The sequence below is a fragment of the Leucopleurus acutus genome (assembly GCF_964270905.1).
Source record: "Leucopleurus acutus genome assembly, chromosome: 7".
Classification (NCBI taxonomy): domain Eukaryota; kingdom Metazoa; phylum Chordata; class Mammalia; order Artiodactyla; family Delphinidae; genus Leucopleurus; species Leucopleurus acutus.
In genome coordinates, this window is record NC_139150.1 from 62,519,359 (window position 1) to 62,546,278 (window position 26,920).

At 39.9% G+C, this 26,920-nt stretch overlaps 1 long non-coding RNA gene across 1 annotated transcript; it reads right to left on the reverse strand.

Annotated features, from left to right (window-relative positions):
- Positions 1 to 2,509: 2,509 nt before the first annotated feature.
- Positions 2,510 to 16,609, reverse strand: LOC309963714. Its single transcript, XR_014326305.1, has 3 exons — positions 16,362 to 16,609; positions 10,650 to 10,807; positions 2,510 to 2,605 (listed from the first exon to the last, which is right to left on the reverse strand). It is a non-coding gene; the product is annotated as an uncharacterized lncRNA (long non-coding RNA).
- Between the last annotated feature and the right edge of the window lie 10,311 nt (positions 16,610 to 26,920).

A 26,920-nucleotide genomic window follows, 5' to 3' on the forward strand; every position in this document is an offset into this window, starting at 1 on the left:
TTTTAAAGTTGAGAATGTATAGCATCTCCACCCAAACAGAATCCATCATATTTAAATTGAAAACCTCTTGGCTATTAGCAAAACTATTTGATTAGTTATATCTTCCGTATTTTTTCTCTGTCATATTGTACATGAAATAATGTGTGTAGAAATACTGTAAAATAAACATTTGAAGGAAATAGGTTCTCAAAACAGCATAACATACACACTTTTAAAAATTGCTGTTTAAGTGCAAACTACCTTTCTGCAAACTGAGAAGAGGTACATTTTCCTTTGCTTCCCTGCAAGGTCCATATTCCCCCTCTCTATGACTGATCATACTCTGTCAATTCCTTTTCTGTAGGCCAGAAGGGGGATTTTCCCCCTCTTCAGTTCCACGTAGCTACTGGCAAGGAAGACTTACCAAACACATGGAAATGCCAGAAAGCACACATACAGGAGAACTCAAAGCAAGTCCCTAAGATTCTCCTGCTGTAGAAACCCTCTCTCTACCTCCTTGCCAGCAGGGGATATACTTCCTGCTAGGATGGAGCCCTCCCAGCCAATCCACATACGAGCATGACACTGCATCCTTCAAGGGAACAGAATGGGAATATCTACTCAATCAAGTAACAGATATTTATTGCTTACCTGAGAAGCCATGTGTTGGTTATTTCGGAGATATCCAACGTATGACACCAATCCTGGCCACAAGGCAAATACCCTGTAGTTGGGGGAATAAGGTAGCATTTCTATGTAAAAAAAATATTAACTGTTCAAACTAAATTGACTTATTTAAATACTAACGTTACAGAAGTTCAGTAGAAGAGCTATTACTTGGGATGAGTCAGGCCATCAGGGAAAACCTCAGAGAGGAGGAAACTTTTATTTCAACCGTGTAACATAAGCCTAAATTTAGTTAGGTAGGGAGAGAAACAAGGAGATGGACACAAGCAAGGCTTTTGACTGGAACATATATTCCCTCCAAAAAAAAAAACCCCCGCATTAAGTGTATCAGGTACTATCCCACGTGGAGAAGATAGTAACAGACAAGACAGAATGCTGGTTCCCTTGGATCTTACATCCTAGAGGAAAAAAACAACAAACAATAAGTAACAAGCAACAAGCATCATCACATCAAATTGTGACAAGTATTATGAAGAACATAAAACAGGAGGACGGCATAGAGGAGGGATGGCAATGTCCACCAAGATGGTCGGGAAGGCAGTTCTGAGGTGGCCTCTGACCTGGGGCAACGACAGGATCAGAGAATGTGGAGGGCAGGCTTTCCTAAACTCTAGGTTGGAGACTCTGGTGTCCTGGGAAATACCAAAGAGTGATTGAGGAAAACAAAAACAACTCTTGTCCATAGACATTCTTTTTGGAGATTCCTAATACACATTAGCATATGGAAGACATCTGAACATCCTCCAGGAAGGAGAACCTATTTGACTCAATGCTTCCCCAACATACCTGAAGGTAACGGCCCATCTTCTCTTGGTGATGGTGTATGCCTTGCGGGGGCCGGGAGAGTGGAGGGGCAGGTTGTAATATAATAACATTTCTACTACTGGTTCTCAAAATACTGCTTAAGGCTAAACTAAGAAGTCTGAGGACTCCAACAGAATAAAACCTGAATGGGTCTTCCTGTAGTTGTGTCATATGGTGGCCTCTTTGGAGTTTGATCTGTAGTAAATAGGAAGCCCTTCTAACTTTTGAACAGGAAATTGACAAGGTGAAAGTGTGTGTTTTGATACTGTTACCCTGACGTGATAATGCTAAGTGGGTTTAATGAAGGAGATTAGGTAGATTAGTTAGGAAGCATTTTTCTAGCCTAAGCAAGAATTCTTGAACCAAGATTTAGCAAAGGGGAGGAAGAGAAAGGGAGAGACATGAAAAATTAGGAAAGAAGATTTGCCCAAACAAGTGGACATCTCATCTAGAACGTGGGAGAGACACAACAGTGAGGTGGAAGCAATGGGTTGGTATTGGGATGGTGGATCACACATAACAAAATAAGATTAAAGAACATTTCACAAGCAAAAACAGATAGGCAGAGACAGAAGGATGCAATGGCAATAAGGAATGAAACAAGGTTGAGGTTATCATATGAACAACCTACAGAGGAAAGTTTAGGAGCTTACTATTCATTTTATACGCAAGCTACTAGGATTTTCTTAGCAGGAATGATTTGAAGTACGTTTTAGTAAGTTTCATTGCGACTAATGTGTAGGATTCATTGGAGAAGAAACAATGGAGATAGGAAGAACCACTCAAGGTCAATTTCAAAAGTCCAGGTTAAACATAAGCAATGCCTCGGAGAGAATGGAGCCTGGGGCTAGGGAAGAGGAAAGAGATGCTAAAGGTGTCTCATAGGTAGGATATGGGATTGGCTGGGACCAAGTGTGAGTGAGGCAAGCACTGATGGGGAAGGAAGAGCAGAGATGGACAGCATCTTCATCACAACTGGGAAGGTAAGTTAGACAATCGAAGTTAAGGGTGGAGGCAGCAGGTACCTGGCAGCAGATCCTCCGCGCCATCTGGAACGTGCTGAATTTGATGATCTGGTGGGCTTTCAGGAAGAGATGGTCTGCAGCCCGATATGAAGTTGAAGGAGGATTTCAGCCTAGAGATAAAGAGTAGCATTGAGAGATATAAACTACCATGTGTAAAATAGATAGCTAGCTAGTGGGAAGCAGCCGCATAGCACAGGGAGTTCAGCTCGGTGCTTTGTGACCACCTAGAAGGGTGGGGTAGGGAGGGAGGGAGACGCAAGAGGGAAGAGATATGGGAACATATGTATGTGTATAACTGATTCACTTTGTTATAAAGCAGAAACGAACACACCATTGTAAAGCAATTATACTCCAATAAAGATGTAAAAAAAAAAAAAAGATTATAGAGAGGATTCGCTTAGCGGGAAGAGCATGTGACAAGACTCTGTCCTGACTCTACCACCTCCTCTCTATGAGACTCTGAATGTTACTCCTCCTTCCTGTGACTCAGTTTCCTCCTCAATAAAATGGGGATAATAATAATACCAATCTCATAACACTGTCATAAGAGCTAAATAAGTTAGTATATGTGAGGTGCCTGAAACGGTATCTAGCACACAGTGTTTTAGGACCACAACAATGTTATTATTTAATTGTGGTTATTATTATTATTTTTTTTTTTTTGCGGTATGCAAGCCTCTCACTGTTGTGGCCTCTCCCTTCGTGGAGCACAGGCTCTGGACGCGCAGGCTCAGTGGCCATGGCTCACGGGCCCAGCTGCTCTGCGGCATGTGGGATCCTCCCGGACCGGGGCATGAACCCATGTCCCCTGCATCGGCAGGCGGACTCTCAACCACTGCGCCACCAGGGAAGCCCTGCGGTTATTATTGTTATTACATGACATAGATGAGGAACTTTTTAAGCAATGAACTAGAGCAATAATCTTTAAATAACTCTTTCTATTCTCAGTGTCAAGTTATACAAGCCTTCTTATCCTTCATGAAAGGATAAGCTTAGTACAGGTCTTAGTACAGGGTCTTGTCCCAAATTCTCAATTGATACTTGATTTTCAAATTCAAGCTCAAAAATACCCTAGTGAAGGCACAATATACTATACTGTTGCCTTGGATACAAAACAGTGTCATTTTCTTTGTAGTATTTGATTAATTAGGCCATGAGAGTAACATATAGATGAGACCTATATTTTGACATAATTTTACAGACAATTCAAGACTCTGTTAAATTGGTATAGACTTGGAGGTTGAGAGGGATGGGTCTAGAAAGTGTCACTTTATTCATGAAGATTCTATCTCATCTGTTTACACTACTAATGACCTTCATCAGACAGTTCAGGCACCTTAGGGTCAGGCTGAGGGAAATTTTAGGGAAATAAGTTCTCTAAAAATATATGACTGTGAGAATAGTATCCATTTTTAATATAAAAGCCTATTTATTTGACAACAGAATGTTCACCAGTTGTTGCTGCAATAAAACTGCAAAGATTATTAATGCAGTTTAATGAAGCTGGCTGTGAACCGCGACTTTAAAAGTGCGTGCCGTTAATCCAGCCTGTCTCTCAAACTGGCCCTTCACAAAGGAAAGGATTATCTCATCAGTACATCCTGTTCTGTGGTGCAGTGAGGATGCTTCATCGATTCAACTGACGATGGTTTTCTGGAAGCAGTTAATACCCTGAAGATGCATGCTAGGATGAGAACAGCACAGTTGCTCTTCACAAAGGGAAAACAGTCGGTTCATAGGTCCTAAATGCAAAGACCTCAGAAATAAAATTGCAAGGCATGCTTTTGGGTGATGTTTTAAAGTCTGAAAAATATTTTAAGTATGTATTTTTAAATGAGGATTCAGTTCTTTCATTGGACTTGTTTTAATAGTGACCAGTAACATGTTTAAAATTCTGATGAAACAACTGTTCTCTGTAGAAGCATACACAGATCAGATTTATGTCTTTAAAGGCTTGAGTCAGCGATACACAGGAGAATTTTTTAATGTTTCAATTTTTTTATCAAATGTATGTAGACTGTAAATTTTTAACAACTGTGACCAGGTCATGTAAATATACAGAAATTTAGGCAAAGGATTTTTTTTTATTGTTGATGACAGGTTTGGTTTTTTTGGCAAAGACTACATTTTTTTTCCTCTCAGATGGCACTATGAATCAAAAGACGTTTTCCTTGAAATTCATAAAGAGCATAAAGTTGGTATTGTGTTTAATGTCTGAAACACCTGGAGCTAAAAGAAAGTTACCACAGCACAGAATTTACAACTGTACTTTACATGAAATAACACATAATCTCTATTTAGCTTCAGTTTTATTAAAAAAAAAAAAAAACTCCCTGCAAATTTAAATGAACAGGAAGCTGATAGGCTTACAGGTATGAGCCACTGGGTTGATTAAATTGTGGAAAGTAGTTTGAGCCTGAAGCGGAAACTCTGGGCATCCTGGCCCCCTCCTCCAGTGAGTTCAGTATGATTATTTAAATTTTCTCTCATTTCAGGTCACTAGAAGAGTCCCCGTTCCCTGCTCTGGCTCCCAAAGTTGGAGCAGATGGAAAGACAGCCGACTCTGTGTGATTGAGGGGCTGAGGCTGCAATCCTCTCCCTGATGGCTGTGAGTGCCAAGGCGCAGGGGCTGGGTGTGTATGCAGTGTGCTGCCAGCTTCCGAAGATCTGCTACTTTGATTAGAAAATTCTGATACCATTCATGTTTATTACAGGCATGACCCTAAAGCAGCCAGGAGAAACGGAGATGAGGAAGTAAACCTGACAAATGAAGCATTTAATAGAGCTAAGCTAGAAGTCTTGTCCCAAATTCTGACTTTGTAGCTTAACAAATAAACGAAACCCAAGTGCCCTTCTGAGGAGGGAAGTTAAATTAATTTCCCAGAATCCTTAAGGAAAAAGCCAAGCTGATTTAAAAATCTCAAACTAACTTGAAATAGCTTAGAATAATTGTTCACAAGCTAATAAGGAAGGAACAACAGACATGGGTGGGAAATATAAAATAAAAACAAAAATAAATAGGCAAAAAGAAAATAGCTTATGTTTTATATACATGACATATATGACATTTTTTTAACAGTTCACTCCCCACACACAAGCTTAACAAAAGAAGAAACATTTTCTGTCTTTTCCCTTTGTATCTGTTATCTCCCAGCACTTAACAACGGTGCTACCATATAGTAGGACCTCAATAAATAATTACTGAGTCAATCCATCGATCAATCAATAATTATAGCTAGATTTTTTCTACGTGTATGGGCAGGAGGGAGGGTGGGAGGGAGACGCAAGAGGGAGGAGATATGGGTATATATGTATATGTATAACTGATTCACTTTGTTATAAAGCAGAAACTAACACACCATTGTAAAGCAATTATACTCCAATAAAGATGTTAAAAAAAAAAAGTGTATGGGCAAGTGACACAAGCAATAGGATCAACACAGGCCTTTCAGGGAATAAGATTATAGCACCAAATTGCAGGGGCGGAGGGGACATCATAGCATTTCTGGTAAATTCTAAAATCTCCCGCTTGGCTCCTTTTCAGGGTCAGTGTCTCTTTCAGTCCTGCATTACAGTACTTGTATTGCTCTAATATTTTGTTCACAGGTTTGTCTGCTTCACGAGACCATGACGCCTGCTTTTCTCCTGCTTAGTACAGGGTCTGGCACAGTGTTTAATAAATGTTCCATGAAGGAACAGATAACAGGTATCTGGATAACAAACACGATTCCAGATGTGTTACTAATTGAGATGTCAAGAATCCCTTCAGCTTTTAAATGGAAAAGAACTATACGGTGATATCCTTCTCAAAGTTTTTCAGGCCCTTTGGGTGACTGTTTTTTTTAATTCCGCTCTTCAAAGGTAGTGGGGAAAGAATTCCTTTCTTCCTCTGAAATTCCACTGATGACCACATGATGGCGCTGGCGCTGCACCATAAATACCGAAGCAGCTGGGCAGTGTGGATTCCCTAGGCCCCTCCAGGGGCCTCCCTCTCTCTTTTGCCTGCCCCCACTCTTCTGCTGTGTTTCCCCTCAGGTCCTCCTTTCCATCCAGTCGAGCTTGATACGTATAACACTTGCCAAGAAGCTGTCAGACCGGAACTGGATACTGCCCACCTGAAGCTGGTTTGTTCTTTGTTCTCAGACAGGCCAAATTCTGTCTGTTCCTCCCATCTGAAAAAATGCCCAAGAAATTCTGAATGCTCTTTAAAGCTGTGCATTCTTAGTTTGAAGTACAGGTCTTTTTATTTAGCACTTGATTGGGCCCTGCAAGTGACCTATTCCCTTCCTAACAAAATAGCCAACAGAGCAAATTATGTCCTGATAAGTTATTAGAATCCTCCCAACCGAGGAAACTGAGACCTAAGGCTTTGCCGACATGCACAGAAGTGAACTCTGACGGTATGAGTTGTACGGATTCTTACATTCAAGGTAGATTGGAAAACTTAGAGAATAAAAATAAATCACTTGAAGATAATCTACTGCCTAAGAATTAAAAGTGAGTTCTGAAAGCAGATAATTAGTATGTTTTTCAAAAACATTTTCATTAAATTAAATGAGGATTTTCTCTTCTTTCTATTTATTTATTTTTTTCTGGTACGCGGGCCTCTCACTGTTGTGGCCTCTCCCGTTGCGGAGCACAGGCTCCGGACGCGCAGGCTCAGTGGCCATGGCTCACGGCCATGGCCCTCTTCTTTTTAAATTGAGGTAAATATTGTATATGGTGAAATGCTCCAAGATTTATGTTTCTTTATAACAATTTTGTTGAAATATAATTTACATTTAATAAAATGCATCCACTTATGTCTATAGCCCAATGGGTTTTGACAAATGTATACACATTAACTTAAACACCACCACCACACCTCCACAGTCGAGATACAGAACTTTTCCAGTGTCTGAGATAGTCCCTTCAGGCCCTCTCAGGTCGACCCCTCCCCTCCCCTCCCCTCACTGGTCTAATTTTAATTGCCTGTGAATACTTTTGCTTGCCCTTGGACTTCATATCAATGGACTCATAGAGTATAAATACTCTTTGTTTCTGGCTTCTTTTACTGTCTTCTCTTGTTATGTTTGGTTTTTTGATGTTCATTCACGCTATGGAGTTTATTCCTTTTTATTGCTGAATAGTGTTTGATTATATGAATATAAAATAATTTTTTATTCACTCCCTTCTTGCACATTTGATTTGTTTCCAGTTTCGGCTATTACAACTAAAGCCACTATGAATACTCTTATACAAATAGTTTTACAGACATATGCTTTCATCTCTTTGGGGTAAATACCAAGGAGTGGAATCGCTGAGTTTTAAGGTAGGTATATATGTTTAAGGTTATAAGAAACTGCCTACGTTTCTAACGTAGATTAGTTTACCAGTTGTTGGTGTATTAGTTTCCTAGGATTGCCATAACAAAGTACCACAAACTGGGTAGATGAAAACAAAAGAAATGCATTGTCACTGGGTTCAGGAATCCAGAACTTCTGAAATCAGGTAGTTGGATATCAAGTTCCTGTCATGGACAAACTCCCTCCGAAGGCTCCAGGGAAGAATCCTTACACTTGCCTCTTCCAGCTTATGGCGGTTGCTGGCAATTTTTGCCATTCCTTGCCTTGTGTCAGCATAACTCCAATGTCTACCTAGTCTTCACATGACCTTCTTTCCTGTATGCCTCCTATCTCCCTGTGCTTCAATTTCCCTCTTCTTACAAAAACACCAGTCATCAGATTTAGGATCCATCCTAATCCACTATGACCTCATTTTAGCTTGAATACACCTGCAAAAACCCTGTTTCCAAATAAGGTCACATTCTGAGGTTCCAGGTGGACATTAATTTGGGGAGACGCTATTCAACCCAGGAGAGTGGTTAGTTGAATAGCTTTACACTTCCCATCAGTACGTGTGGGAATTCCAGTTGCTCTGCATCCTTGTCAATCCTGGGTATTGTCAGTGTTGAAAGTTTTGGCCATTCTAGTGTGTGTGTAGCATTATCTCATTTTGGCTTTATTTGGCGGTTCCTTGATGACTCTTGATTTTGAGCATCTTTTCACATACTTATTGGTCAGTTAGGGATCTTCCTTGGTAAAGTTCTCTAAGATATTTTCCCACTTGAAAGTTAAGTCGTCCTTTTTTGATTTGTAGGAATTATTTACATAACCCAAATATAAATCACTGGTCCGATATATGTTTTGCAAATATTTTCTGTCTGTGGCTTTACTTTTCATTTTCTACAGTAGCTTTTGATGAATGGAAGTTTAATTCTGATAATGTCCAATTTTTAACTTTTAATTTTATATTTAGTGCCCACTCTAAGGAACTCCCCGAACACAGGGTTCTAAAGGTGTTATATATGCTTCCAGAAGCTTTGTGGTTTTAGCTTTTTTGTTTAGTTCTATGATTCACCTTGAACTGATTTCTGTATAGAGTAAGAGTAAATGTTCATTTTGCCCACATTTATCTACTTAGTCTGACTCCATTATGGAGAAGATTCTCGTTACTCTGTTAAAAAGCTCTACTTGAAAATTACCTGACTACACATTTTATGTCGAAAATTGATGGTACATGGTCTGTTCCAATGATCTCTTTGCCTATTCTTGCCACAATGTTATAAGTGCTGTAGTTTTACAGTAAGTCTTGAAATCAGGTGGTGTGAGTCTTCCAACTTTGTTCTTTTTCAGGATAATTTTAGCTATTCTAGGTACATTTCTTTTTCATATAAATTTCAGGGTTAGCGCTTCAATTTCCACCAAAAAAAAAAGCTGTTTGGATTTTATTGGGTTGAATCAAATATACAGTAACTGGGCTTCTTAATAGTTAATTTGTAAAATCCATTTCTTGCTAAGAAAACCTCATTTTCTAAACTTTTTTTGATTTTCCCGAACTTGCCTCATCTTTGGAAAATATGTATAACAGTCTTAACCCAGATCAGAATTTATTTTAAAAATCCTGGAAATTATCCAATCCATTTTAAGCTACTCTTCCTTGAAAATAAAATAAAATAAAAACTTTTCAATAATTCAAGTCTGGGAAAGAATTTTTCTGACATTAGAAAAAAATGTACACATTTATGACAAGTAAAAACCATAATTCCCAAAATGTTTTGGAAGCTTTAATTTTTAAAAAACTCATTAATTTCCATTTTATTTAACTGTTAGCTTCTAAACACATCTCCAGACTAGATGTGACAGAAAAGTATGTTGCCTAGTTATTTTAATTCAGTATATTCAAATTACTGAAAATTAAAAAGCAAATTTATTTTTCCTCACATCTCCTTTTCCATTATCCACTTTAATTACATATTCACAGTACAAAGGTAGAGAACATTTGAGAAATCTACCACACAGAAGAAAGCACCTGGCATATTCTACTTTGCAGATGTTTTCAGCCTCAGGTTATTCTCAGTCTTGTTTGTGTTCCCTCCCACACGAAATATTTCAATGTCCAAAAAGTAAAAACTCAAAAACAAAGTCTTAATTACGATTGCCCCACATTTCTTTTAAAAATCTTGTTCCCTGGTGCATTTTGAAGAAAGCAGTGATGGATTCTTTTTTCCCTTCTCAGAATGTTATTATTTTTTAAAATATATTTTTGAATTGAGGTATAGTTGATGCACAGTATTTGCAAATATTTTCTCCCATTCTGAGGGTTGTCTTTTCATTTTGTTAATGGTTTCCTTTACTGTGCAAAAGCTTTTAAGTTTCATTAGGTCCCATTTGTTTATTTTTGTTTTTATTTTCATTACTCTAGGAGGTGGGTCAAGAAAGATCTTGCTGAGATTTATGTCGAAGAGTGTTCTGCCTAGGTTTCCCTCCAAGAGTTTTATAGTGTCCGGTCTTACATTTAGGTCTTTAATCCATTTTGAGTTTACTTTTGTGTATGGTGTTCAGGAGTGTTCTAATTTCATTCATTTACATGTAGCTGTCCAGTTTTCCCAGCACCAGCAGTGATGCATTTTGAAGAAAGGAATCCGACTGCCATCCCTTCCCAGACATTCCTATGTACTTTATCCCAACCTCACCTCAATTTTCAGTGCACGAAATATCTGGATTTTAGCACACTGTTCTTTATCTTTCCAAATTCGAAGTGACAAGAGCTGCAAAATTAAGACATTTTTTGTCTGCAGAATTACAATGATTCAAAGAAAACTGCAGCTCTCACCAGATAGTGTGAAAACTTAGGTCTCCACGGGGAAGGTGCCATCTGCTGGGCGGGTCTGGGAGCACAGAACTGCAGCTTCATCTCCCTCACCGATTCAACGGGGTGATTCCTATATTTCTTCCATCATGAGATATAGTTTCCCCTCAGTATAATATTTCCTAAAATTAAAATGCATTGGAAAATCTACATTAAAATTTAACCAGAGTAGGTAATAACCTCCCCCAATGAGAGAAATACATAACTAAGTTTACTAAACTTAAATCAATTCAATACGACAAAGCTTGCAAAATTAGATCTGTTTGGGGAATGGCACGGAGAGTATTTATAAATAAATTGATTGAACGAATTATAAAACATCCATATAATGAACACTTCAGTTATTAAAGATATTTATGAAAATGTTTAATGAAAACAGAATTATTTATATCATTATAATATTAACGGGAAAATAAAGACAACAAAACATATGTTCCATTTAAGCCCAAACTAAGGCACTACTGTTTCCTGGTTCAGAGTGAATCAGCCCTAGATTCCAATCCTACCTCTGCCTTTATTTCCTCTGTGACATTGGGAAAGTTAACTACTCTGGGCCTTTGTTTCCTCATCAAAAAATGCTGAAAATTACAAAATTCATAGCATCGTGAAAATTAACTGAAGGTAAAGCACTTAGAATGATCCCTGGCACAGACCACAGTCTCATGGGAAGTACTTATGAGTTTATAAGAAAAATAAAATAATCCAGGCCAAAACGTAAAAGTTAGCTTATGAGAAACAATTTTAATTCTTCATTAAGTATTTCCTAAGTTTTCCAGAGTGAAGATATTTTATTTCAAAAATCAGGAAAATGAAGTAAAAATCAAAAACGAGAGATAGCTATTAATATTAGTGCTTACAGGTCAATGGGGCAATTATAAATAACGAGAAGACAATAATAACTGCTATATGGTTCTAATGCAGGCTTCAAAAGTGGTAGGCTAGCTATCAGAAAAGCAGCTGCTCACAGGCCAATCTTATACTAGTCCTACTTATATTACTGCTGTCTGTAAGAAATGCAGTGGACTACAATTGAAACACTTGGGCAGCAGGGACCATCAAGATAGAGAGGCATCACTTCCAGAATCTTATATACGGCTTTTTTTTTTTTTTTTTGCGGTACACGGGCCTCTCACTGTTGTGGCCTCTCCAGCTGCGGAGCACAGGCTCCAGACACGCAGGCTCAGCAGCCATGGCTCACGGGCCCAGCTGCTCTGCGGCACGTGGGATCCTCCCGGACCGGGGCACGAACCCGTGTCCCCTGCATCGGCAGGCAGACTCTCAACACTGCGCCACCAGGGAAGCCCCTTATATACGGTTTTGAAAAAACACAAAATAATGCCAAAAAGTGATGGGCCCATACCTTCTTCAGTAAGAGATGATGTTCTTGATTTTTACAAGCACTAAGCATTGCACAAGCCTAGAATGTCCTCACAAATGGATACCAAGCAGGAAAGTGGGAATAAATCTATTTCCCATGCTGGTAGTTACTATTTTCCTTTAGGATCTCATAAAAATAAATACTTCCTAATTACACAAAGATGAAAGGGAAAGTTATCATAAAGAAATTGTAGGAGAGGTAGGAAGGAGCATTATAATGCTAAACTCCATACTATGGCAGTTAGGTAATGCAAAATGTACCAGTTTTAACAATACGTAACTGTTCACATCTACTGTGGTTGTATAACTCCTAATAACGTGAAAGTCTATTAAACGTACACATGAAGAAGGAATATAATGCTGCAATTTCAGATACTTAAAAGTACTCCGATGAGGGAACTGGTTTCTTGCAATTAAGATTATGTCTTAATATTTCTGTCTTCTTAGTACCAGACAGTGGTTTATGTCTATGCAGCAGGTACGAATTTGCAACCTCCTATTTAGGTAACAGAAGTAGTACACCTTGTTTTCTTTCATTAACTTAAATTTGACTCTAAGCACCTATCCCAATAGGCTGTAAAGAAATTCAACCTCAATCCATATCAGCGCTTCCTCTCCAAAGTCAAATTCTGCAGCAAAGCTTGGGAGTTTTGTTTGGAATGGGGCATGGGGAGAGCGTAAGCACCAGTCTTCCGGAAAAAATGACAGCTGCCGAGACGCAGAAACCAGGCTCTCACGGTCATCACTACTTCTGTGTCATTCTCGGGGCATGTGACCTTGTACCCAGCATGGGAACCTGAATGCCAGAGGACGCTGTCCCCTTCAGGCCTCTCTCTGATGTCCTGCTGTCGCAATCCTTCAGGCTAGAAGGCACTGGCCTTAGGCTTCCAATATCTTGGCACGATTTTACCCCCTCTTTTGGACACAGAATAAAATTTTATTTTTTAATCAGGAAAAGACAGAAGAACATAGATAATTGTTTCTACCCTTAATCAATCCTGACTATGCACTGCCTGGACGAGACATCAAAACTTCCCCACTGAAGGAGAGAGACTTAGTATTTACTCTTTTATATTACTACAATCAAATGCTTAAATCTTCTCTGTTCCACTCATCTCAACACCCACACCTCACTCGGGTCAGGCAGGGATTAACCTGAGGGCACTACGGAACTCACATACACAGAAAAGCAAAGAGGAGCAGAACACTTACCCTCCTAAGTGTTGGACCATCTATCAGGATTTCTCTCCTACTACCTCTGCCAGGACCAGTTAAGTAATTTGCAGGGCCAAGTGCAAAATGAATGCAGGGTCCCTTTTCCAAAAATTATTAAAAGTTTCAAGACAATGACAACAGAGCATGAAAACAAGCACAGGACCTTTCTAAGTCGGGGACCTTTCTTGTGTGATTGCACAGGTCACATGACCCTGAAGCTGGTCCTGACCACTGTTTATTTCAGCTCTTCATCATCTCCTTTGTTCTTCAACAACCTCCGGATGTTCTTTAGATTTGCTCCCTTGGGAATCATCCTGTACACACCCAACATATAAAATCCTAAAGCAGACATCTGGTTCTGTCACATCCCTGTTTAAATCCTTCAATAAATCCCTGAAAGGGGGATGTCCAAGTTGTAACTGTGAACTGCAAGGTACTCCTCCATCTGGCCTCTAATTGACCGGTCATCTCCTATCTCTTTCCACTCCCTGCTTCACATGCAATGTTCCACCTGAGAGTCAAAATTCAGAGCCATTTAGGTACCAGATTCCATTTTCAAAACACCTGATTAAGATGGTAAAACAACATGGGATTATACTATATACAGGCCTTCATTTCATGTTGATAGCAGTCTGTCCTTTCAGAAGAAACAGCTTCCAAACATGTTCATTTGTCAGCATAGTAAAACTCAAGAACCAGAAAATCAAATGCTGTTTTAAATATGCTTCAGATTTACAGACACTATCAAAGTCATTACTTCTAATCCTGCTGTAGTACGAATTCTCAAAGAGATTTCACCATTCATGTACCTTTTATTTTTTGTTGATTCTTTGAGCAAATATTTATTACACAATTGCTATGTGCCAGGCTCTTTGCTAGGTACTGAGGCCAGAATGATGAACAAGAAAAAATAAGATGATATAACCCCTTTTTTCAAAGTCATAGTTTAAAGGAGATGAGGAAGACAACTAACAAAGCAATTACAATATAATCTACTGTGGCAATCATATATAGAGCCCTTACTATAAGTATAGCATCAGGTATTTCATATATAATATTGCTAATCCTCACAAAACTTGGACATTCTTATTCCTATTTGACAAATGGGAGAACTAGGGTTCCAAGAGTATAAATAATTTGCCATAGTAAGTTGTAAGCTAGGACTTAAAACCAAATTTGAGGGCTTCCCTGGTGGCACAGTGGTTGAGAGTACGCCTGCCGATGCAGGGGACACGGGTTCGTGCCCCGGTCCGGGAAGATCCCACATGCTGCGGAGCAGCTGGGCCCGTGAGCCATGGCCACTGAGCCTGAGCATCCAGAGCCTGTGCTCCGCACCGGGAGAGGCCACAACAGTGAAAGGCCTGCGTACCGCGAAAAAAAAAAAAAAAAAAAATTGATTCCAAAGCTCCCTTCTTTCCACTATGTTATGATGCTGTATCTCATACTATTGAGAACAGTACTCTAAAAGCTGGTGTGTACAGAGAGAAGTGACCAGCAAACCCAAACCAGGTTATCTAATGAGCTAGACAGAAAAGGATAAGAAGTGATTGGTTTTGTGGACAAGTGTGCAGAGTGAAGAATGCACAATGAAGGAGGAACGCATTGCCAGGCTCCAAAGGATGTCGTATTCTAGGAACTGAAAGTAGTATGGAAGGACCGTGTATGGAGTTAGGACACATGGAACAAAAAGTCAGGCAAAGGGCTCTATCACAAAGGATCAGCAGGCTGCCTAAAGAGCTCAAGCTCTGTTCAGTAGGTGAGAGCGGGCATGGAGAAGGCTTAAGTGGGAAATGACAGCTCAGGTCTGAATTTTAGGAAAACATTCTGTTACCAATCTGGAGAACAGATGAAAGGCGCAGGAGGCCACAAGCAGACAGATCATTCAGCAGGCCGCTGAAGTCTTGGCAAGAATGGAGATGGCTTTGAACAAAGTCCGTGGGAAGGAGAATAGAAAGAGGAAGCCTATTTTATGACACAGATAGCAAGAAGAGAGAGCTGGTGATCAATGAAATCAGGACTTTGTGATAAGTGTGGAAAAGAAACCTAGGTAGACTTTAAGGGTTTCTCATTTAAATACTGGGGTGAACGTTTAACCCAACTGCTCATTCAGATCTACAACCCCAAGTAGTGGACGTCTGAAATTTATCTTCTGTCATAATCTTCCATTTAAGAAACCACTACTACCTTTATCTCTTTCTTCATCACCGAAACAAACTTCATTCCCTGTTTCCTGAATCCGTCAGCTTTGTTGTTGTGTCTCTTTTCAATGGAAGGGTCAGTGATTACTTAGGGACATGGCTGCCTTTCTTCTCAATTATTTTCTAAGATAGGTTGCTATTCCAGGATAAAGTGTACCACAACTCATGTATGGGGCAATCCTTACCCTGTTAGGGCTCTCGACAGTATACACAGCATTTTCAGGAAAAGTTTCCATCTGATCCCCTGTGAGATGGGGAGGAATTAAATTTCCTATTTTAAAATGTGGGAAAGGAAACTTTCAGAGAATCTGTGTCATTCCCATTCAAACAGGGAATAGAACTCAGGCCAATCTGGTTTTTTGAAAAGGTGTGCATTCATCACCATGTCTCCTCCCTCTAGCAGGCATGTCTGAAGTGTACTGACCAGCAACAAAGTAACAAACGTGTGCACTGTAACTAAACATGAAAATTTATTTTAAAAATATATAAGGAACCAACAACTTTCAGGATCTGGGGAAGCTAAGGCTCAAGCCAGTTTCTACTAAATAAGGATTCATCTGGTCACTTGAATTTCCCCTGAGACATTATGCGTGATTGGATCCAGGCAGTTTGCACAATGCAGTGCATCAGCTAATTGCTCCTCTGCTTACTGTAAGTACAACTGGCTACATTGGTTGGAAAACCAACCCAGGGAATAGGCTATTAAATTGGTATTGAAGCTTTGGCAGTGGACTGGCTGATCAGGATACTGAATGAAAAGCTGAAACACAAAGCACAGCTTGTTTGGTTTGGTTTGGTTTTTTTTTTAACAGTAATTTCTAGTGGCGGGGACAGATGTTTCTTGAAGTGGCAAGAGATTTGAAAAGCAGAGCGTTATAGCACTTACTGTAATTGCTTTATTAATATTGTATGTGTTTATGGCTTCTGTCTTCTGGCTTGTGGCACCTCTTATTTCAAATGACTTTAGGTTTCCTGATGACTGGCGGTTAATCTTTACTTCAGAGATCCTTTGAGTCCCATATTCAGCTTTGTTCCTGCATAGTGAATTATTTCATACGAAGCCGCTTTTTCGTTTGCTTTTATTACACTCAGAAGCCCTCAGGGGGCACTGGAACATCGTCAGAGACAGCAGTCCAATATCTGCAAAGGAACCTCTAGTTAGCAGAGAAATAAACACCCAGATACATGTCCATCCCTGCAAAAGAAATGACCTTTGATATCCCTAGCCAAGTCTCGAGTGTTAATGTCAGCTACCATATCGGGAGAAGGACCGAAGAGATTTTAATCCAGGATCTTGAAAAGACTGGATCGGTTTGGGAGAGCCAAGTTTGTAATAGACATATCCCAAATAACAACTTTTTTGGTGCTTGGTTTACTTTGCTTTGAAAAGTAGAGACCATATTTTCATTCTCTTCCAATGTGTTATTATAAAAAAGGGAAGAAGGAACCGACAAGGAAACTGACCAACAAATGCAAGTTAAATTTGAAGTTGATATTTTCGGAGAAGGTTGGTTGGTTTGCTCAGTGGCTCTTGTATCTCCTTCCTTCCCTTCCCAGGCCTGTCAGAGTGGCTCCTAGTTAGTCCTTCACCTTCTCTCAGTAGGTTCTTGTTCCCAGGGCTTGCTCACTGAGCCTTCCTGAGTGAGGAAGGGAAAGGGGCATCATTTGGGGGTGTTTTCGTCCGTTTCATGGTTGACATAGTTATTGTTGTAATTTGCTTTACGACTGCCCCTAACGGGTCTGTGGGTTAAGTTCAGGCCCCACTCAACCAAAGGCCATAAAGGGTGCATGGAAAAAGCAGCAGAGTCTACAGAAAGATTCTCATCACCAAGTCATTTCCGAGAACTGTTGGGACTTCCTTGTGACACCAACCAGCAATGGAGGACAGAGCCGGGCGTGATGTACTCAGTGTTCTGCGCCATGTTGTGACAGTCAGATTCCTTTGTGCAAAGACTCGTTAACGGGAAGCCTCCACATTCACTGATGAAAATGAAGCATTTTTCTTTGATTCATGCCTCTAGGAGGAAACCTACTCAATATTTAATTTTAATCTGACATGTCACACTTTTTCCATGCCAACAACTAGCCTTCCAGTTATGCATAATTCATTGTAGTGGACAAGACCAACAGCAGTGCTCCTGGACAGGATGCTGTTGAGAGGTGGTGTGTGGCAGCCAGCACTGTCGCCTGACGCCTTCCCTGAGACATCCGGATTAAGGCATTTTTAAAATCGATCAACACAGATTGTTTATACAGAGAAATTATTTGATGCAAAAAAGAAAAACACTAAAATGGAATAAAAACATGTAAATTTTCGAATATACCCTGTGCAAGTAGCATAAATAAGTGCGGCTTATAGCTAATCACAGACAACCTTTCTGCGCTTCAGATTCTCCATCTGTGCCAACGGCCTTTCTTTAAATAATGTGTGTGAAACGGATTTTAGAGTAATCCAAGACAAAGAAACAGGACTGCAGATGTACTTCCAGGATGCTCCATTATTTTTGCCTTTAGGTTGCAACTAGTAAGAAATTGAGGTAACCTTCTCGTGGTCAAAAAACAACAAATGATAATTACTGGAACCTACATTCAACCCTGGAACCTACATTCAACCCTGACAAATACATATTTTTATGTTCAGTAATCAACATTCCTCTCCTCCAAATCTAATCTAATTCCTCTCCTCTCCTTAAAAAAAGACTTAAATGCTACCTTGCTAATTCAAATAAAAATCAAGTGATATACAGCTATAGGAATGACATTTCTGTACTTAAGCTAATACCATCTTGCAGGTAAACAGAGATGATTTATAAAGGCCAGGTTACCATATAGTATTATTAAAATACTGCCATTCCCTCAAGCTGTTCAGCAGCACAACCAATCTGACGCATTAACATACTGCATAGTGAAGAGGCTGCACTTGCTACATTCTCCCCAGATTTTGTTTCATTTAAAATATTGTGTACAAAAAAGAGTCATATTCAAGACATTGCTTATCCACAACATCCCTGAAGTGCTTTGACAGCTATGAGACTTTTTTTTAGTAACTGAGCCATGTATACATGCATTTGTTCCCCCTTAATGCTTATTCTTTTTGTATCACTTACTAGCATTTAATTTCACTTTTCCTTATGGTTAGTTCTTAACGTTGTGCATTTTTTTTTCTGTGTGGTAACCAACTTTCCAAATGGATACTGTTGACTGGAAGCTACCCTATCTTATCTGTATCTTACTTCTGATGCCTGCCTGGTCCACAGTTAAATTGTTTCCATTAAAAAAAAGAACAAGAGGGCTTCCCCGGTGGCGCAGTGGTTGAGAGTCCGCCTGCCGATGCAGGAGACATGGGTTCGTGCCCCGGTCCGGGAGGATCCCACATGCCACGGAGCGAGCGGCTGGGCCCGTGAGCCATGGCCGCTGAGACTGCGTGTCCGGAGCCTGTGCTCCGCAACGGGAGACGCCACAACAGTGAGAGGCCCGCGTACCACAAAAAAAAAAAAAAAAAAAAAGAACAAGAAAATGAGAAAGAAGAAGGAGGGGATGGGAAGGAGAGGAAGGAAGGAAGGAAAGAAGGAAGGGAGGGAGGGAGGAGAGGCAGTACCTCATGGATAGTTTCCCTCCAATTTCTCATTTTCTTCAGTTCCAAGATGTGCAATTCTCAAGAATATTATTTTCCCTGGGCTGATCAGTATTCTCTTTCAATAAAACCATAGGACATAGCTGTTGGGCACAGAAACTAAATGTCATGAATTCAGTGCCCTGCTACTTGGCAGGAAACCCTGGCTGCGTGCTTTTTATGTAATGTTTTTTTCACCTTCACTCCTTTGTTGTGCTTTTTTCAACAAAAATTAGACAGTAATAACTAGTACATTTACACACTGCAGTTAATGATTGTAATAGTATAAGGTAAGAGGATAAATACTTATTAACACAAAACAAGTACAGTATAACCCTACAATGAATAGAAAAAATTATTTCAGCAGTTAATGAAAACATGGATACATTTGACAGAATTACTTAGGGGAAGAAAATTGCTTGCATGCCTCCTGGGGTCAAATTAACTGGGTGTGTATGTGTTTAATCCTTTCAGAACTGTAAAGTATAATTGTTGTAAACTGCCACCCTCCTTGCCTCCTACCCAAGTCTGAGTAGGCACCCCCAGTTCTATCTTACCTTTTGGTAGCTAATTTGAGTTTCTCTTCCCAAGATGCACCACAATGTCTGCAGGAAAGGAGGCTAATAATGCCTTCCTGGGAAATCCTAGATTCTGTTCCTGGGGGTTAACTGTTGATCGAATAATGGACAATCACAGCGGTAGCCATTTGGATGAAGAAGAAGGAAGGTGGGGAGCCATGGAAAGAACAAGAGAAAAAAAAAAAGGATACTTTTAAAAACATCCCATAGATTATCTAAATTCATTTTTCATTATTAATTAGCACTTTTATATCTTTTAATACTGTACTCTATATTAACTTCCTGGCCCGAACTAATTAAATTAAATATATATTAATTAATGGGCTTTCCATGATCACCTTGTTCCTTGCTAATCTAGCCCCGGGCAAATAGCTTTCCCCAGCATATATGGAATATATACGCCCAAGGAGAATGCACTCATCACATACACAGAGCTAATCTATCAAACCTCAGATGAGTAAAATAATCTTAAAGACATTAGGAAGTAATTTAGCAAGATTAGTACATGAGCAGTTTAGGGCTAGGATCTGACACTTTCTGATTAGAAATGTCATGAAAGTGAAGAAATTCTCTTGAGACAATTAACTTCTGAAGGAAATTCATCCTATAATTCTTGCAATTTGAGATGAATCACTTAAATACTCTGGCCCTCAGCTACATCATATCATCTATAAAAGAGCAGTGTTGGGCAAGGTGGCTGCAGCTCCAGAAATATTTGATTTGGTAACATTGAAAATTTGTCATTATTAGCAACAAAGGAAAAAAAGACTTCAGAATATGAGGACATGAATATATCGCCTTACAGTTCTTGATAAACATAAACTTTAGCAACGTAGATTTCAGTTAAGTTGTGTGCAGAAATATGTGGGATTTTACTGCCAGAGAATCTAAAAACATCCCTAAGAAAGGATGGGAGACACTAAAAATTTCAAGCAATCACAGAGCAGAAGAAAAGGAAAACAATTTAAGGAATTGTCTCTTGGAAGCAGACATGAAAAGGTAATCTGGGGCTAAAACTTTTATTGGGGGAGAAGGGGTGATGATGTCCATGAAAGACAAGGGAGCAAGAAGCAGGTCTGGGTAAAGAAAGATATTAGGTGATAGTGCACATGTGAACCTTGTGAAAGGAAAGCAGGGAGGGGGAAGGATTGGGCAGAGGAGCTGTAGGCAAACTCTCCACCAGCCCATCAGGAACTGCAGATAGAAGACTGCTGTGTCCTGCCAAAATGGCTAGGTCCTAGAAGCCCCCCGCCACTGCCATGCTCAGACATTGGCTGAGGACTTCCCAGAAAGTTTGTGGCCTTGGCCCAAAGCTGAGGTGGTGACTGTCTCACTGTGGATTTAATTTGCATATCCTGGATGATTAGTGATATGAACACCTTTTAATGTATCTGTTGGCCATCTACATATCTTCTTTGGAGAAGGATGGCTATTATCAAAAAACCCAAAAGATAACAAGCGTTGGGAAGGATGTGGAGAAAAGAGAAGAGTAGTACTCTGTTGGTGGGAATAGAAACTGGTCTAGCCACTATGGAAAATAGTATGCAGGCTCCTCAAAAAATTAAAAATAGAATTACTTCCAGGTATATATCCAAGGGACTTGAAATCAGGATCTTGAAGAGATACACCCATGTTTATTGTAGCATTATTCATGATAGCCATGGAAACAACCTAAATGTCCATCAACGGACAGTGTAAACTATCTTTCAATTTAATACCATTTTAGTCCTCCATTTTGTGCTAACTATTGCATCTTGTAATATATTGTACTATGTGTGAGGTGCTAGGGCATCTTTTCTAGTATCATATAAAGCACATGTCGGTGCCAATGAATTAATTCAGTTCAAATTTTTCCATGAATCAATGCAACATTGTAATGCATATATTTGAATATCTTAAGAAAACATCACAGGTTATGACATCTATGTAAGTTTAATTGATAATTATATTGAAATTAATGATTTTACAGTGAAAATATTAACTTATTTTTCTAGTTCAGCAACATAAATAGGAAAAATTTTTATTATTTAAAATAAAGACATAGAGTGGAAATGGTAAAGTTAGTATTGTAACTGGAGCAATAAAGAAAAAAGAAGGGGCTTCCCTGGTGGTGCAGTGGTTAAGAATCCGCCTGCCAATGCGGGAAACATGGGTTCAAGCCCTGGTCCGGAAGTTCCCACATGCTGTGGAGCAACTAAGCCCGTGCGCCACAACTACTGAAGCCCGCGCGCCTAGAGCCCGTGCTCCGAAATAAGAAGCCTGTGCACCGCAACGAAGAGTAGCCCCTGCTCACCGCAACTAGAGAAAGCCCGCGCACAGCATGAAGACCCAACGCAGCCAAAAATAAAATTAATTAATTAATTAAAAAAAAAGAAAAAGAAAGAAGGAAGACAGTTTGTCATAAATATCACATTAAATGGAAAGTGAAACTTGCTGGGGCCAAAAAAATAGCTGTTTGTTGTATAAAATTGATAAAATAAGATACATGACTCTATGCATTTGTTTAAACCTATACAGAGTTGATGTTTTTGTGAGGGTACTTTTAGATAAGATTAACATTTAAATGAGCACACTTGCATAAAGCATAGTATTATTGCCTTTCACAATGCAGGTGGCCCTGTTCCATCAGTTAAAGGCCTGAATAGAACAAAAGACTGACCTCCCCTGAGCAAGAAGGAATTTTCCAGATGGCCTTCAGACTTGAACCACAACATCTGCTCTTCCCTGGGTCTCCAGCCTGCCAGCCCACCCTGAGGATCTTGGACTTGCCAGCCTCCATAATCACGTGAGCCAATTCCTTAAATAAATCTCTCTATACACACCCTACTGGCTCTGTTTCTCTGGATAACCCTGACTAGTGTACACTGCAGCCCATACCACCACTGAGTAGGTGGGCCCCATACTTTTTTTTTTTGCGGTATGTGGGCCTCTCACTGTTGTCACCTCTCCCATTGCGGAGCATAGGCTCCGGACGCGCAGGCTCAGCGGCCATGGCTCACGGGCCTAGCCGCTCCACGGCAATGTGGGATCTTCCCGGACCGGGCCACGAACCTGTGTCCCCTGCATCGGCAGGCGGACTCTCAACCACTGCGCCACTAGGGAAGCCCTCTGTCATACTTTTATCCCCATGGTTGGCCCGGGAATTTCCCTCTTTTGGACTTCCCTTTTGATGGCCCCGTTTCTGAGAAGGGAGTCAGTCTAATAACTGACATCCTCAGAGCTTGTCAACCTGGGTCCCCAAAGAGAGTTTAAGGTCAACCCTTGGAAAGCACAGTGTTGAAGGGGCAGAAACGCACCTGTGAGTGTTCCACCTTCCTGTTAATGATCCTCTTCCTGGCCCTGCTGATGCTAAAAGACAAAAAAAGAATGAGAGTCGGGGACTTCATTCTCATTCCCCTTTCTCTAGACAACATGCAGATATTCATTATTCACGAATACTACGCTTTAGTATTCTGCATTCAATTTGTTACGATCAGTTTTCCATTTCTGTTATTCATTTCTTGAAGTGGATACAGTAATTTTTCATTGTTTCTTGCCTAAAAAACTCAAGTAACAAAGGCTTCCTGCTCGAGGTCTTCAGTTGACATTCCCACCAGCAGTCCTTGGCTGAAGAAGGGCACAGAATCCTCAGACCTTCAGAAACATCTATGCTCCATTCAGTGGGATTCTGTTCCCTGAGCATCCGTGGGATAGCGTCTGATCAGAGGCTCAGCACTGCTCTCCAGGTCAGCCCTCACACAGGGAGAGGATTATCCCAGAGGCAGCTGAGACAGAAGGCAGCTGATGAACAACGTTGAGAAACGTTTCTTCTCGGGTGTCCTGAAAGACCTTAAAAAACCAAATTATCACCCCTGATTAATGGTGTTTGGGATTTACCCTGGAAACCTCTACCACACCCAGGAAGATGGTCTGCGAATTTCGCATGCAAGTCTCAGTCTCCACTCTGACCTCTGAGCCACCCAACTTTTTCCCCTAGAAGGATGGTATCCTATTACTTTCTGAGAGTTTTCAAGTGTCTTGCTGCTCCTGGGAGCTGTTCCAAATTAAAGGAGACCAGAGAAACATGATAAGTAAAGGATCAGAAATATGTGATCCTTAATTGTATCCTGTACTGGAGGGAAAACAGGCTGTAAAGGACATTGCTGAGTGGGTGACCTGACAAAACTGAAATAGAGATGGTAGATAAGACAGAGGTCCCGTGTTGATGTTAAATTAGTTAAGCTGCTAACCCTGCTGTGGATTTTTAAGGGAATAGCCTTTTTCTTAGGAGATACACATAAAGTATTTAAAAGCAAAGGGCCATGATGTATGCGACTCAATTTCAAAAGTATGGGACGAAGAATAATGTTTACACAGAAAGAGAGCACACAGGACAAATTATAAACGGTAAGTGCAGCTGGGTAAAGGCTATTGGGCAGTCTTTTTCTATAAGACTTGCAAATTTTCTCTAAGTTTCAAACTGCAAGTCTTCTATAAGTTTCAAACTGTTTCCTAATAAACAGTTCTAAGAAATAGTCCATCGATCAGTCCTGCTGAGCTTTAACTCCTTTTGAGATACATACATTGATGCCCACAGCTGTCACCATCACATCCAACTCCTCAAAGTGAGATATCCCAACTTTAAAAAAAATGGTTTTTATATCTTCATTGGAGTATAATTGCTTTACAATGCTGTGTTAGTTTCTGCTGTATAACAAAGTAAATCAGCTATAAATATACATACATCCCCATATACCCTCCCTCTTGAGTCTCCCTCCCACCCTCCCTATCCCACCCCTCTAGGTTGGTCACAAAGCATCCAGCTGATCTCCCTGTGCTATGCGGCTGCTTCCCACTAGCCATCCATTTTACAAGAAATCCCAGCTTTTAAACAGTTTTATTAGGTTCTGTCTCAGACAAAAACACTAGGATCTTCTTATTACAACTGTGGTTCTAAACATTTTCAACATGGATTTTAAAAGTTATTGGAAAATGCAAATGAAATAAAAATACATACATGTAAAAATATCAAATAAAAGGATCACATTAATATGAGTTCAAACCTTTGCCCTGTAACATGCCAACAGAGTGATGTGGGAAATGTCATTTTACTTCTTTCTTTTTCTGTTTCTCTATCTGGAAGGTAGAGATAAAACTCCTCAGTCACATGAGAAACAGTAGTTATGATTAAGAATACTAATAAAACCAATAGGAGCATTACCGCACCTGAAATGTCTTTATTCAAAACACCCCAATTTTTCTGAGTGCACCTGGCACAGCTCCTAGTCCAATAATCCACAGGACACAGTCCTACAAGCCTATATAGATTGATTCTCCTCAACAAGATGAAGTGCTCCGTTCTTACTTCTGTATGTTAATATCACTGCCCCATAATGCTGTTCTGCTGAAAACCAACTCAAGGCAGAGGTCGCCCCACTTCAGCCTTTTATGGGACCCTCCTGAGAGTTCTTTAGCCTCAGGGTTTTTCCTCTTCCATTGAAACCCGCTCACAGTGTTGGGTTAACAGATTTCACTTGAACTCTATTTCTCTTCAAAGCGTTTCTACGTTGGGATAAAGCTGCCCTATGTTTGCTTTACCATATGCATCATTGCTGATTTGTGGTTCTCCTCCCTTCATATTTACTGTTGTCATTTTCTACTAACAGAAACATTTTGTTCCCAGCCTCCTACAGAGGAGAAACAAATATTCAGGTATAGGTATCCACTCCTCTGCACTCTGTGCATTACTATAAATATCTAGAAAGAAACCTATAGCTAGAAAGAAATCTATAGTTGCACGGAGAGTTCAAACTGTATTTGAAAATTGCAGACTGCCAAACCTGGGGATGAACCTGTGCTTCACCAGATCCTTGAAATTCCCAATTTGAAAGCTTAAACCAATGAAACATAAGCCTTTATCATGTATCTCAATGCTAATCACTGAATGATTTTTCTTAAAAAGGAAAGAATACAAAGGTTTTAGCACGTAGCATACGTAGTTCCAAATACATACCAATATCAACATGTTTTTAGAGAAGTTTCTTTTAAAGTAATATTTTTTGGCTCAAACCCAATTTTTTCCAGGTGCTACTTTTAGGAACTCCTACGTAGACTCAGTATTTTAGGGTTTCATATAATAAAATCACATTTGAGAAACATGAAAAACTTTTCAAGTCATAACATAAATGAAAGTAATATGATAACCAATATTTCTGCTTTCTGCCCACCTTCTCCCAAAGAGTAATCACCTGTACTGCAGGGAGTCGGACAAGAGATTTCTAGAATAAAACGTAAGGATTATAAAAATGTACATTAGACTTAGAAAAGAATCTAAGGGGTAAATAAATTAGTTTATTTAATACAATAAGAAACTAGGCCCACAGAAGGTTTGTCCCAGGACTCCTCGTCTAGAGACGGCACATCCAGGTCTACCTTGGTCTCCTTGCTCCTGGCCTGGTCCTGTTTCATGGCCCTGCACATTCCACCCATTCTACAGCCCTGTCACCAACATCTCTCCCCTTCATCAAGGACTTCTCAGGGCTTTCTAGACAGGCTGCTTCAGAACGAACATCTTTTAAAAGTCATTATTTCCACTCCAGTTGTTTTCCTTCTGTGATACTAAGATTCTTTTCAATTCTAATGGAAATATCCCATTATTGTTCCCTGAAATGCAATTTGATAGCATTCGCATCTAGGAGTCCTTATTTCTGTTCTTTTATCTCCATTTATGCAACTTTATTGAACTACTGAATGAGAGGGACTATGATAGATGCGGAGGATATAAAGTCAAGTAAGACAAAGCTCATGCCAGAAAGAACTGTGTTCCTTGAGCTATTTCTACTGTCATTACTGAGGCTATCTACCAATTGGCAATTCTCTTGGTTCTTCCTGCTTTTTTTCTATTTGACATGAACACTGGGTGGCATTTGTTCACATGAGTACTAACACTGTCTGCCCATCTATCCATCAGTTCATTCTGCCGTCTGTCCATCCACCTATTTATCCCATCAGCTGAAGATACCATTCTGTTGCCTAGGGCACCCATTTGCCTGATTTATTAGTTGGCCTAGCATAGGCATGTTGAATTATATCACCTACTTCTCGTAATGAATGGTCTTTTGTCCACGGGGGAAATAGTTTGGAGTTAACGTAAGATGAAAACCTGGAATACGGTGGTTTTTTACTCTTGTCCCCTCAGGATGATCATTTTGTTAAGGTGCTTCTTCTGTCATTTTTTAAAACTATAAAATGACATTTAAAAATAGTACCATATAA